This window comes from Aquarana catesbeiana, linkage group LG08 (genome assembly GCF_042186555.1).
Source record: "Aquarana catesbeiana isolate 2022-GZ linkage group LG08, ASM4218655v1, whole genome shotgun sequence".
Taxonomy (NCBI): domain Eukaryota; kingdom Metazoa; phylum Chordata; class Amphibia; order Anura; family Ranidae; genus Aquarana; species Aquarana catesbeiana.
Window position 1 is genome coordinate 234671858 of NC_133331.1, and position 15367 is coordinate 234687224.

A 15367-nucleotide genomic window follows, 5' to 3' on the forward strand; every position below is an offset into this window, starting at 1 on the left:
ATTAGGAATATCACGGTACCCATGGATAAGGCAGAGGTTATAATACAACAAACAATTTATTTAAGAAAAGGACGTGATTAAAAACAATTATACATAAATTAATAAACAGTTAATTACAACTTTACATGGTAAATACAGATGGTTCCAAAGGAATAAATAAATCCCATTGGTAGTATGGGGAGCTGAGATATATGTTTTGACGTAATCCTCTACATGTTTTGCGATTGTAGTCGCTTCCTCAGGAGGAGTCAATCATTCCCATCTATAGAGTAAGTACAATCTCATAGTTACATATTCACAAATAATTTTTAATATTTAATGACAGAAATATTTTTTTCAAAACTATATACAGAAAAACACACATAATATGAATATTGAAGTTCCTATTCATTTGTGCGTTGCTTACCAATGGGGACCAGCGGAACACAAAGCAGCACTTGTTGAGGCACCTGAAGTTGATTCCTCCACGGCGGGCACGGGAGACACTTGAGGGCATGAATATTCTGATTTTAAAAAAGAGATGTATAATGAAGTAGTGATGGATAGAGGTAGTTGCCTATGAGAAACTACAACAATGTAATATTCCATTAGAAACAAGGAAAGGAACCGATAATAAATAGAGGATATTGAATAATGAAAAAGAGAAGGAGAATTAAAAAAGAAAAGGGGGGGGGGGGAAAGTGGACAGAAAGAGGAGAGAAGTGAGGAAAAAAAGAGCAGGGATGAGAGGGAGAGGAGGGGAAGGGGGAGGGGGGGAAGGGTAAAAATGGGGAAGAGGAGAGAGAGGAAGGGGGGAGAAAGAGAGAGAGGGGGAAGGGGAGAGAGAGGGGGAAGGGGGGAGGGAAAGGGGGTGGGGAGGGAAAGGGGAGGGGGAGCAAAAAGGAAAACCAAGGGAAGATGAAGGAGAAGATGGAGAAAAACAAAAGAAAAAAGAGGAAAGGAAAAGGGGGGAGTGGGAAGAAAACAACAAACGAATCACCAAAATAAAGAAAAGAAAAGATAAATAAATGGTCCAAACACACCTAATATGTCAATATAGTGTGAAAACCCGGGGAGGTCACAGACAAAGGACTGATGACAGTGTCATTCCATCAATGCAAGGCTAAACATTCAGTTGGTAAAGGCTGTATTCAATATTCCAGATGGATCTGGTCATAGCACAATCAGAGCCCCTGAAACAACAATAGACATATGTATGCATGAGAACAAAGCTTGTGCACCAACTTTAGCAATTCATCCAGGATCACAGATAAAGGTATATGGGGTTTGAGTCTGTTGCAGCAAACCTCTCCACTTGGGAGGTGCTGCTGACAGGCATACAAAATTCCCATCACAGTAAATGGCATAGAATTAAGGTGATGACGTAATCCTTACCATGAATAGCCTTGAGTCCTAGTTGCCCCCGGGTTACAGCTGACTGGTTAGGGACAGCTGTAAGCACCCTTAAGTAGCTCCAACTCGGCCCACGCTAATGGGCTGGCTGACACCGGCGTGTGACGTCACCGGGTCCGTCTCTCCACACTGCGCATGTGCGATTCCCCCACATCCGTGTGACCAGATGGGGAGGCACCTGAGATTCCATCACCCTGGTAGGAGGGGAGAGGGCTCCTAATGGAAATGGGGACACCCCTTCATCCCGGAGAGCCGCATGCCCGCCATAGGGGGAAAAATTACACCTCATGTTGCGATGGTTACAATTAGGTCCCCTGGAATAATGCAAGAAGCAGGAAATAAGGGGGGATACAGCAGAATAAATTATATCGGGCGATGATGGCAATGTGAGCACACACTGCAGCCAGCGTCCCTACACCAACACATAGCAGAGAAAATACAAAATAAGTGAAAATGCATACGTATTTCTCCTATCATACTCTCACCACGTAGGGTCACATATGGAATTGATTATGTGAATCCTAAGTAAAAAGTGAGCAGAAATCAATATTCAACATCCAATAAGGAAAAGAAAATAGACATAATACAATCCAAAAATGTCGCCAATACAGTTATGTGTAAAGCATTATAGAGGTGGGAGGGGGTGGGGATAAGGCAAGGGAATTTGAGGAAAGGGGGATGACAGAAGGGAAAGGGAGATGGTATAGAGAAGGGAAATGGTTGATGGAAAGGGGGGGAAGGGGGGAGAGAAGGGGTGCATGGAGGGCAAGAGGGGGGGTTTAAAGGCCAGGTAATACATTTATAAAAATGATTTGTAGGAATGGACTTTATTCAAGCCTGGGGGTATGTGGTCATTGAGTCGCTCGACCCAGATGGTTTCATGTCTAATGCCCCGTACACACGGTCGGATATTGATCGGACATTCTGACAACAAAATCCTAGGATTTTTTCCGACGGATGTTGGCTCAAACTTGTCTTGCATACACACGGTCACACAAAGTTGTCGGAAAATCCGATCATTCTGAACGCGGTGACGTAAAACACGTACGTTGGGACTATAAACGGGGCAGTAGCCAATAGCTTTCATCTCTTTATTTATTCTGAGCATGCGTGGCACTTAGTTCGTCGGATTTGTGTACACACGATTGGAAATTCCGACAACGGATTTTGTTGTCGGAAAATTTTATAGCCTGCTCTCAAACTTTGTGTGTCGGAAAATCCGATGGAAAATGTGTGATGGAGCCTACACACGGTCGGAATTTCCGACAACAAGGTACTATCACACATTTTCCGCCGGAAAATCCAACCGTGTGTATGGGGCATTAGGATCGATCGATCACAATCACCCCCCCACATGTCTTCGATCAATGCCAATCACCTCCAGAACTATAAATTTGACCAAAAGTGCAAAGAGTGGTGGGTATGTCCGTGTTAGATAAGGCACCTCATCCCAGTAATTAAGAAAAAAGGAAAAACAGAAGGGGGAGGATTATTGCGGTGCCAACATAACTCAATCAAAAAATTATTAAAATAGTAAATTTTATTACAAAAATATCAAATACATATAATGCACACATAAATTGCTAATCAAAAATAAACATTAAAAGGGGAGCATAAGATTTCCTAATGGCCAAGTTGGTAAGGCCTTGTGTATAAATGCGGGTCAGGTCTTCCCTACATGTTTCGCCAAGACATTGGCTTCCTTAGGGGAATGGTAAGTGACCACTATAGGGAAATAGTTCTATAATGAAAAAATATATATAACATAACATAAGTACAAAATACAGATGTAACACAATAGATACATGATGCGTGAAATTGAGAGTTAAAATAGCAAGGTATGACAAAAACACCCCTCTCACAACACAGGTGGGAACAAACACCCCAATGCCCCAAAAGATCCCATACCTACCCCAATTTGCCAAGCTGGCAATGTCGACAGGGGATCCACCAGAGGGTGGCGACCTACCACCTAAGTCGTGTGGCTGCAGGGGGTAGGAAGTGGCCAATAAAAGCTACAATAAAAAAAGAAATAGATAGTGACAATATAGCTCAGTCTGAGCCAATATTTGTCCCTAATAGGTGGGCCAACATGGCCTCAATTCGTACCAAGATTAAATCTAGAAAAAAAATTTAAACAGGGTCTCTGAAGGAGCCAAAGTTGGTCCAATCAGTCAGGGACAGATTTGGAACAGATTGATGTGACTAGAGTAAAGTAGCTATAATGTAAAATGAAAAATAAGAAATAAATAATGAATAAATGAGCTACTAATACAAAAATCATCAAAAAAGAGAAATCGGAGGAACCAAAAAGGAGGAAATTTGAAAAGTATTAAACTGTGGCTTACCAATCAAAGGTAGTAGGTGTATCTAGGCTTTAGAAAAATAATCAAATAGATGGTAGGCAATATGTATAGAGGAGTAAAATATATGTTTTTTTTTATATACCAATAAATTATATTTTGATACAAGTAAATTGGAGTTTACTGCAATTCGGTTAGCCCTATCCTTTACCGTCCCCCTCTCTTTGGGATACTTTTTGCTATGTATAGAGGAGTGCCTGGGCTGAAAGCCAAACCACTCCAAAACTGTCCAGATAAAAAATCTTGCAATGAAAGGAGCAGGAAAAAGATATGACAAAAAAGGTAATTTAAAAAACAATGTAAAAAATAAAAGGGATATGTGAAGTTCCAAAAGTCTCAGTATAAGTACTGACTTGATATAAGGAAAAACAAAGGTAACAGCGCCCCTGGAACCAGTGATAAGCCACTGGCTAAGCCTGCCTTTATACCCCCCCACCCGGTCGGCGTGTGATGTCACCGACCGGGAGCAGACAGAGAGCGACCAATGCGCCTGCGCAATATCCACAATCCAGGGCCTACAATCCCCATAATGCCGTGCGTGATGTATATGCATCCCCTAGCCCACTCAACGTGGCACAAGGGGATGTGGGCGGAGAAAAAGGGCACTATCCAATGAGAGAATAGATGGACAAGAAACAAACCCCAGAGGGGTCCAATGTAGATAAAGGCTAGATGGTCCGAGAAGGAGATAGTGGGGCGATCGATGGTCAGCGGGCGGGCCCAAATGTCATTGGACAAAAAGGCCCTTGGGTGTCCATACAGCCACGGGTGGTGATAATTTTGACCACCCAGTGAGGCGATCCCCATACACAGCAAAAGGCAGCAAGGACAGCAAGGGGAGATACAGGAAAGAACAGGGACGTGAAAAATGGAGTGGATAAAGGGGGCTAGGAATGTGGGACAGGAAAGAGCCATACAAAGCTCCTATGCAAGCAGAGCCCATCCCACACCATGCTGAGTAAAGACTCTCAATTCACGCAGCATGTACCACATATTATACAAGGTTAACAAGGAAATATGCAGACAGCAAAAATGCAAAAATAAGCAGTGGTAATAAAAACGATTAGGGACTACAACGAGGAATGATAAAGAAATCACAATTGTTATAAATTATAATAAACTTATATTCAAAACTATTTGAAAGATAAAAAAAAAAAACTAAATTAAATAGTACCAATCTGATAAATGACAGTAGACCTGAAAATTGTATATTTGGATCCTAAAGGTGGTAAAGGGATCAAAGTCGGAGGACAGTGAATAGCCGGATTGAGAGTTAGGGAAAGGGTATAGGGATACTTGGGCCAATGAGATCGATTATAGGCATGAGGTACCATCACCAAAACCAGAACAAATTGAGCAGACGCAAAGTACAGTAATAGGTCCAAAGACATATATCAAGATACGAGTATGAGCATTTTTTAAATATATATAGTAATTCATAGACATAGATAAGACTATAAAAAGGTCTTGAAACTGATATACTGTATTCATTTAAACCCGGATATGTATCCATTTAGTTTCTTACTGCAGCATAGTGGTATCAAGTCCTCCACCCCACACATGTAACGGTACATGTTCAAGTGCAGCAAAACGAACGATGCTGGAGTCAAAATTGTGTTGACAGCCAATGTGTCTATTTAAAGCAGTAGTAGTTAATCGTTTAAATAGGGACTTTATGTGGTCCCTAATTCTCTTAAAAAAGGGACGTTTTGTCTTACTGACGTAAAAGCATCCACATTGACAAAAAGCCAGATAGACGACTCCCACGGTTTTGCACATAACTCGGTGTTTAACTGTGTAAACATGACTGTTAGGAAGGGTGACATCTCTAGAGTTAGAGATAATGGAACATATATCACATTGCCCGCAAGGGTACCTCGAGATATGGACTTATCAATATTTCTGGGCGAATGGTGGCTAGTTACCAGGCGGTCCTTGATGGAATGGGACCGTCGATACGTAACTTCAGGGTAGGGTTTGATGTATTTTTTGATGGTGCTGTCAGCAGTAAGTAGGGGCCAGTATTTAGTTAGGATGTTTTTCATTTGGGCATGTTGTTGAGAGAATTGAGTAATGTTTTGAACCGATTGATCAACAACTGGCGATTTTTAGAGTGAATAAGGTCTTTTCTATTTAATTTCGCTGCTTTGTTGAATGCTTTTTTCAAAAGGGATCTGCTATACCCTCTTTGATGTAGTCTAGAGTACAGATCATTGGCTGAATGATGAAAGCCAGCATCTAGTGTGTAGTTTCTTTTAAGTCATAAAAACTGAAAGAAAAAACAGAGAAAAGAGAAACTATTAAAGAGATTGGGAGATGGTATTGGTAATATTGTAAAACTTTGTAATATTGAAAAGGAAGAGTCCATAGAAGAAGGATTGAGAAGGAAGGAGGGAGAAGAAGAGAAGAGAAGGAAGGAAGAGAAAAAAGGTTTTGTAATACATCAAAACAAAATAAGATGACATAAAAGGACAGAGATGTACATGTATCATTGTATATCATCATACATATGCATAAGCTAAGGATACGTTGTGGTTTGCTGTGGAATGCTGTGATATTTCTCTCTTTTGTTTAACCACTTAAGGACCGCCTCACGCCGATGTACGTCGGCAAGGCGGCACGGGCAGGCAGAATGATCTGCCCCCCGGTGCCCGAGGCGGTCCGCTATTGTCCAGTGGCGATCGGAGGTGAGGGGGAGACCATCCATTCGTGCCCCCCCCTCGCGATCTCCTCAGGCCAATAGAATCATTCCTATGCTGCTGTATGCTAAACAGCAGCAAAGGAAATTATGTCATCTCTCCTCGGCTCGGTATTTTCCGTTCCGGCGCAGAGGAGAGAAGACTGTAATGTGAGTGCACAACACACACACATACAGTAGAACATGCCAGACACACAAAACACCCCCCTTTACCCCCCAATCATCCCTCCCCCCCGTCACACTGACACCAAGCAGTTTTTTTTTTTTCTGATTACTGCATGGTGTCAGTTTGTGACAGTTAGTGTGTTAGGGCAGTGAGTGTTAGCCCCCTTTAGGTCTAGGGTACCCCCCTAACCCCAAGTTCCATACCCAGATGTTCTAGATGGGGTATAAATAAGAACAATATATACCGTACACTACAGACTGGAGACGTAAGATAAGTTTACATTGAAAAATGCATTCATAAAATGATAAAAAGTATATAATATAAATATATTAGAAATAAAAATTACCATATCAGTACAAAGAATTAATGATAGGTAGTGGGATTTTGAAGCACAGAACATGAGATTGTAGTCTAAATACATACAAATGAAAAAATCTACGCATACATAAGTGTACACACACATACTCGTGTACACATACATGCATATACATAAACGTGCATAATAGAAACGCATGTAAATGCATTAAAAAAAAACAAAAAAAACATATATGCATATGAGAGGGGGGGGAGGGGGGGCGATGGTAAATGAAGTAAAAAGTGCACTGAGACACATTGAGAGATATTGTCTCTCCGCATGGTAAAACCGGTTGTGCTTTTGTCCAAAGGACATGCGCATGCGTGTAAAAACTCTTCTAGCACGTGAAACGCTGTGCTGGAACAGATATGTGGAGGTATGCCCCTGTTCACGGAAAGCACAAATGGGGGCACAAAGATGGCCATGTGGTTTGTGCAAAAACAGAAATGTGTTCATTCAAATGGAAATCCACAAAAATATATACAAAAATGCATATATCAAATGTACATAAAAATCTAAAACGCATATGCATATATATATATATAGATAAAGAAACAATATGCACAAAATAAATATATCTATATATTCACATAAATCTGTACATATATATATATATATATATATATATATATATATATATATATATATATATATACACACATATGCACACATATATATATATACATGCACACATATACATGTCCACATGCATACACACACATGTGGAGACTACCCCTACACAGCATGTATTGTGCCTATGTAGAACCAGTGTCATGGCGGTAGGGTGGGAATGTGTAGATTGTGCAATGCAATAGCGGAGAGTGGATACGTTAGGGGGATAATCTGGTGTTGGTGACCAAATATTGGAGGTGGCAGACAGGTGGGCTGATGACAGAACGCACCTACCTATGGATGAAATTAGAATGTAAATAGATTGTATTTTCTTTTTGCGGTGCTGTTAGGCTGTCAGATGTGCCTGTAGTGAAACATAAGTTGAGCAGGGAAAGTAAGCAAGCTCTTATGGACACTGCTGGGTTTAACAGGATAAGGAAGTTACAAAGACCATTGTGGCTAACCTGTTTCAGGAGAAGTGTGTAGACACAGCTGCAAACTGTAGAGATCCTTTGGAGTGGAGAGCCATGTGATCCTGGCAGCAGAAGGGGGGAGGAGGAGGGAGGAGGAGGGAGGAGGTGTCCTTGAGGCAGCTGATGCCTGGATAGAAAGCGTCTTGCTTATCTGTGTGCGTGTCACCGGCGCAAAAACAAACCTTAGTTCCTCAAACAATATTACATACTAAATGTTGGGGATGCTGCATTCAAAAAAAGACGCTTCACTTAGATGGGTAAGAAATACTAGTTGGTGTATGTGAATGCGCTACTCCCTTAATATCTCAAATACACAAGTGAAAGCTACCATCACCTGTAATGCTTATCAGCTACCCATCACAAATATTTCATGTGTATAAGTTTAAAATTTAAGATCAATAAATCATACATGTACATATAACAAAAAGTCCTTCAGATATGTTGCAAAATCTTGTAACCATTAAAGTGACTGACGTGCTCCTATATTGCTTCAGTGTTCATATGTGACTGAGTGGGACCCTCCACCATTCAGATTGGCCACTCACCAGATACTTCACTAGGGGTACGCCTTTGGTTCATTCAGGGATAACCACTCCACCCAGGTACCACTTCTCACCGGTTAAAAACTTGTATTCTAATGCTCCTCATAGGAAAGCATAGGGACAAAAGGCGATCATAGCGCAATATGTTTGAACCATTTATTTTTTAAAAGATTCCAAAGGTTAAAATCACTCACATTTAAAAGTGCCCTCGAGCCGGCACGAAGCTTATCCAGCAGTTACGGACGAGTGGCTATTAGCATGGTTCGCCTGATGTTAATGTGCGGTCTCCACGCTCGGCTTGCGCTCCAAGCCTCGTTTCCGTTTTCGTCCGGTCACGTGATGCATAAAATTCTCCCAGCAGCCTCTACGCGTTTCGCATCATCAAATGCGTCATCAGGAAGCTGCCGTTTGATTGGTGCCCGCTCTATTTATACTGTGTGTGGCCGGAAATGTGTATTCCGCCATTTTAACTAAGGTAATGTTCCCATCTATGACTTCCTTTCCATTGCCGCCATTTTGACTAAGGTTTTTTCCCTTTTTGCATAATCCATACTTATATAGCTATTTCCTCTTTACATTTTCTTAGTTTGTATCTAAATTTTAGGAGTACTGACCCGTCTATATCTGCTGGAGAGGCTTTTACAATGTCTCAAACATATTACATATTTCCAAACTTTATTATACTTTCTACCCGTTCCGCCCTAGCCGTTCGTCCATATAAATATGGGACAGCAAAGAAATCCATTCTTTACAAAGATATACAGGGCAATTCCAAAAAAATTTCCAAAAAAAATTACAAGAAAAATATACAATTATATGTATAACCCCTATTCTATTATGTTACGTTCTGTACATAAAAAATTTTATTGAAAGGAGAAAAAATAGAAAATAAGAAATAATAAAAAATATGTATAATGCTACTAAAAATATGGGAAAAAATTTAATATAATGAAATAAAGAAAATGTGAAAAAAATGTGAAAAAAATTATATAAAGAAAATGTGAAAAATGAAAAAAATTTTGAAAAAAATGAAAAAAATGAAAAAATATAATAAAATATAATAAAAAATAAAAAAGTGAACAAAATGAAAAAAATATAAAGAAAATGAAAAAAATTGAAAAAATGTGAAAATTAAAATAAAAATAGAAATAAATATAAAACTAAAAATAAAAGTAATAATAAAATAAAAATAAAAATAAAAATAATAAAAATAAAAATAAAATAAAATAAAAAATGAAAAAAATGAAAAAAATGAAAAAAAATGAAAAAAATAACTAAAATAAAAATAAAATAAAATTATTACTGTACTAGTTAATAATTTTCCAGGTAGCAGTTGATGTCGAGTTCCACGTTCAACCCTTTTGGTCTCATAGTGTCCATTTTAAATATCCAATGGGTTTCATTTCTTGATACCTCCCTTCTCATGTTAGTGTTTCTCCAATCTTTTTCTATCCTATCTATTCCATAGAATTTTAAATGTTGGGGGTTCCTACCATGTACATCCCTGAAATGTTTGGATACACTGTGGTGTTTAAATCCTTTTTTGATATTTCTAACGTGTTCTCCTACTCTCACCGATAGGGCTCTGGTTGTTCTGCCCACGTATTGCAGCCCACAACTGCACTCCAATACGTAGGTGACATGTGTACTAGCACATGTTATAAGTTTGTCAATTTTAAAAGTTTGCTTATTACTGCTTGATTCGAAGTTAATTGTTTTTCTATCCCTTTTGTTGGTAGACTTGCACGCCTTGCATTTCCCACACCTAAAGAAACCCTCATGTTCAAAAAATGTTGACATCTTTTTAGGGGGATCTGGTACATTTTTTACTATTTTGTCCCTGATCCTCCTTGCTCTCCTATATACGAACTCTGGTTTTTTTGGAAGGACCTTGCTCAACTGTGGATCATTGCTGATTATGGGCCAATGTTTTGTTATAATTTTTTCTAGTGTTTTGTATTGTTTATTGAATACTGTTATAAATGGTACTTTATCTTTGTGATTATGATTTCTAATTTTACTGGTTAATGTTAGCTCTCTATCCATATTGGCTATTTTTAGACGTGTTTCCTCCAGTGTGTCTCTTTTGTACCCCTTGTCTACGAATCTCTTAATTAGTATATCAGTCTGCTGAAAATAATCCTCTATTTGGTCACAATTTCGTCTTATCCTAATAAACTGGCTTTTTGGGATTGCTTTTTTCCAATGGGGGTGATGACAACTCCCCATCGGTATATACCCGTTCCGATCCGTTTCTTTGAAGTGTGTTCTAGTTCCAAGTTTATTTTTATTCTTATAAATTTCTAGATCCAGAAAATTTATTTTTTGTTGGTGTGCTGTAGCTGTAAATTTAATATCATATTTGTTATGGCCAATATGTTGGATAAATGCTTCCAGTTGTTCTTGGCTGCCCTTCCATACTATCAAAATGTCATCAATAAAGCGTTTGTATAGCAGCAAGTGTGGCCAACATCTTCCAAAAATCTCCTCCTCCTCCCATTTACTGAGGAAGATGTTGGCCACACTTGGTGCATACTTGTTACCCATCCCTACTCCCTTTATCTGTCTATAGTAATTATGGTTGTGCCAGAAGAAGTTATTCCCCATGGCCATCCTTAATCCCTCCAGTATAAACCTTCTTTGTTTTAATTTTAGGTCCGATAGGTTCTTCATTCCCCATGCTACAGCTGCCAAAGCGTCCGTTTGTTTTATGTTGGTGTACAACGACTCCACATCCATTGTTACCAATAGCGTGGAGTCGTCCACCTGTAAATCCTTTAAGCTATTGATTACATCCTTACTATCCTTGAGGAATGCCTTGCCCTCTCCCGCTATTGGCTGGAGGAATATATCTAAATATTCCCCCAATCTTGAATAGACTGATTCTATACCACTAATTATGGGCCTTCCTGGTGGTCTAGTTTTATTCTTATGGATTTTAGGAACCTGGTATATTACTGGTATCCTTGGTGCTTCTGTCAGTAAATACCTACCTTCTTTCTTATTTATAATATTATCTGCTATGCCCTTATTTAGGTACTCTTTTAATTTCTTTTTTAGTTCTCTATTAGGATTCTTTTTCAGGGGTTGGTATGTACTTATGTCTTTAACTAGTCTCTCCAGTTCTGCATGGTAGTCCTGTTTATTTAGGATCACTACCCCTCCCCCCTTGTCCGCGGGTCTAATTACTATGTTTTTTCTTTTTTCTAATTTCTTCAGGCCTTGCCATATTCTGTCTTTATTGCACTTTATCGGTTTAATGTTTCTCATTTCCTTCTCTACTATCCTTTTAAACACTTCAATGTGTTGATTGGTACTCGACCTAGGGTTGAACGTGGACCTGTTCCTCAACTGACTATGTGTGTACTCCGTTTCATTAGTTTGATGTTGGGGTTCTCCTTTCTCTAAATAATATTTCTTTAAATTTAGTTTCCGAATAAACTTTTGCAAATCAATGAATGCTTCGAATTGGTGTTGGTGACCAAATATTGGAGGTGGCAGACAGGTGGGCTGATGACAGAACGCACCTACCTATGGATGAAATTAGAATGTAAATAGATTGTTTTTTCTTTTTGCGGTGCTGTTAGGCTGTCAGATATGCCTGTAGTGAAACATAAGTTGAGCAGAGAAAATAAGCAAGCTCTTATGGACACTGCTGGGTTTAACAGGATAAGGAAGTTACAAAGACCATTGTGGCTAACCTGTCTCAGGAGAAGTGTGTAGACACAGCTGCAAACTGTAGAGATCCTTTGGACTGGAGAGCCGTGTGATCCTGGCAGCAGAAGGGGGAGAGGAGGAGGGAGGAGGTGTCCTTGAGGCAGCTGATGCCTGGATAGAAAGCGTCTTGCTGCCTAGGGATAGGAAAGGTTTTGTGATGAGGTTGTGCTGGGGGTTTAAAAGACTCTGGGGGGCGGGTCCGAGGGCATGAATGAAAGGGCTATTATTGAATCCAATTAAGCCATATAAAGTAATGTGATATGAAAAGTGTGACTATGATTTGAATAGTGAACCGGAGGTATTTCGTGCAGAACATATACATATATATATATATACACATACACACATATATATATACACACATATACACACACAGGTTTATATGGGTTGTATAACAGCAGAAGCGGATAATATGAGGAGAAATGGTGTACATGAAACTGCGGGGACAGGAGAGGGTATACAGGGTTTACCGTATGGTGGAATGATGGTGATGATATGAAGGGGATCACAGGTAATAAGGGGGGGCTGGGGATGGCTAGGATAGAGGGGGGGGCAAAGCATGATGGTGATATTCTGTATCTAGATGGCCCCGTGGATATCTAGATCTTCATTCATTCCATCGGGAACCAATGACCCAAGAGTGAAGATCCAGAATGATTCTTGTTTACAGAGTCCTCTGAATCTCCTCCCATTGTCAGCGTCTTTTTTGATAGCTTCAATGCCAAACACTTTGATGCCTGTTGGATTGCTGTTATGACATTCTCTGAAATGCCTAGGTACTGAATAGCTGTGGCATTTTTTATTTTTACTCTGATGGTACGTGTTACTATTGATTATGCTGCATTTGTGTTCGCTAAATCTTGTCCTGAGTGGACGTATTGTGCGCCCAACATACAGAAGACCGCATGGACAGATAAGACCATAGACTACATAGGAGGTACCGCAATTGATGAACTGTTTGATTTTGTGGTACTGGCCGTCGGACCCCATGATTTCTTTTTTGCGGTGTGCCATGAAGGCACAGGCTCCACAGTTTTTGGTTCCACACTTGTAGTTGCCTTTCTGGTCGAAGATGGATGCCCAATTGCCAGTGGGGGTCTTGGTTTGGTTCTGAGGTTTTTGTACTCTACTCGGAGCTATTAGGCTTCTAAGATCTTTGGATTTTCGAAACACAACTACTGGTTTGGGTGGTAGAACTGGATTGAGGATGGGATCCTGCTTGAGAATGTTCCAATTTTTCTCGATGGCTCTCTGTATGTCGAATGCTTTGGTGTTATATTGTGTACTGACTGATGGGGTTGGAGATATTGCTGTCGGTGGTCCTTTTATTGCCGCTTGTTTTGTTAGCCTCCATTGCCATAGTGACAGAGGGATGTTCGTCATACTGGGTCCAATATTTGTAAAAGGCCTGTTTGATGAGTGATTCTTCATAACCCTTCTCAAGAAATTTCTTTTTTAAGATGGATCCCTGTTTTTCATAGTCACTTTTCTTAGTGCAGGTTTTCTTCAGCCTGCAGAATTGCCCGTGGGGTATGTTACGGATCCATTTGGGATGGTGGTGACTTTTGGCTTGGAGGTAGGAATTTCCAGCACTAGGTTTGAAATGGGTTTTGGATATAATGCTGCCTTCCTCGATTTGCAGGTCTAAATCCAGAAAGACGAGTGATGTGTTGTCGACCACATGGGTAAAAGAGATACCATAAGGATTGGAGTTGCAGTATTCCAGAAATTTGTTTAGATCCATATGTGATCCATTCCAAATGATCAGGATGTCATCAATGTATCGGGTGTAGAGGGCGAGCTGATCTTTAAAAGGATTGTTGGCCCAGATGAACAGATCTTCCCACATGCCCATGAAGAGGTTTGCGTAGCTAGGTGCAAATTTTGCTCCCATGGCAGTTCCCTTGGTTTGGCGAAAATACTCGCCCACGAAGGAGAAGTAGTTGTGAGTGAGGCAGAATTCGATGGAGTCGAGGAGGAATTTGGTCTGTAGAGGGTGTATGTTACTCTTGGAGAGAAAGTGTTTGGCTGCTTCTATGCCATATTTGTGTTCGATGGAGGTATAGAGAGAAGAGACATCCAATGAGAGCCATTTGAAATGCGGTTGCAAAGAAAATGATGAAAGGATGTCGAGCATGTGTCCGGAATCTTATGATGGTAGTTGTGTTACTAAGTCTTGTAGGAAGTGGTCGATATAACAACCTAGATTGCTGGTTAAGCTGTCGATCCCAGCAATAATAGGTCTGCCCGGTGGATTTGTCTGATTCTTGTGAATTTTGGGGATATGGTAGAAATGGGGAGTCAGTGGATGCTGTTTGTTAAGGAAAAGGAGTTCGCTTTTCGTGATGACTCCATTATCCTTAGCTTGATTTAATAGGACTTCAAGGGAGGTTGCTAAAGATGGTAGTGGGTCAGCAGGGAGTTTCTCATATGTGTCGGTATCTCCAAGGAGTCTCAGGGCCTCTGCCAGATAGTCAGCTTGATTTTGAATTACTAGACCACCACCTTTATCAGCTTGCCTAATAATGATGTCTTACATAGTTACATATAGTTACATAGTAGGTGAGGTTGAAAAAAGACACAAGTCCATCAAGTCCAACCTATGTGTGTGATTATGTGTCAGTATTTCATTACATATCCCTGTATGTTGCGGTCATTCAGGTGATTATCTAATAGTTCCTTGAAGCTATCAATGCTCCCCGCTGAGACCACCACCTGTGGAAGGGAATTCCACATCCTTGCCGCTCTTACAGTAAAGAACCCTCTACGTAGTTTAAGGTTAAACCTCTTTTCTTCTAATTGTAATGAGTGGCCACGAGTCTTATTAAAAATCTCTTCTCTATCTTGGAATTTCTTAAGGATCTCTTTGGGGACTTCGTGGTCTTTGTTCTTAATGTTTATGGATTTGTCACTGAGACAATTTTTTTGACAGATCCTTTTAATTTCGTCCAGCACTGTCTCATAGAATATTGGAATGAATTTTCCTTTTGCCCAGTGGGGATGGAAGGAAGACTTGGGTTTGAAGTCGGTGTGTGTGATCTGTTTTTCC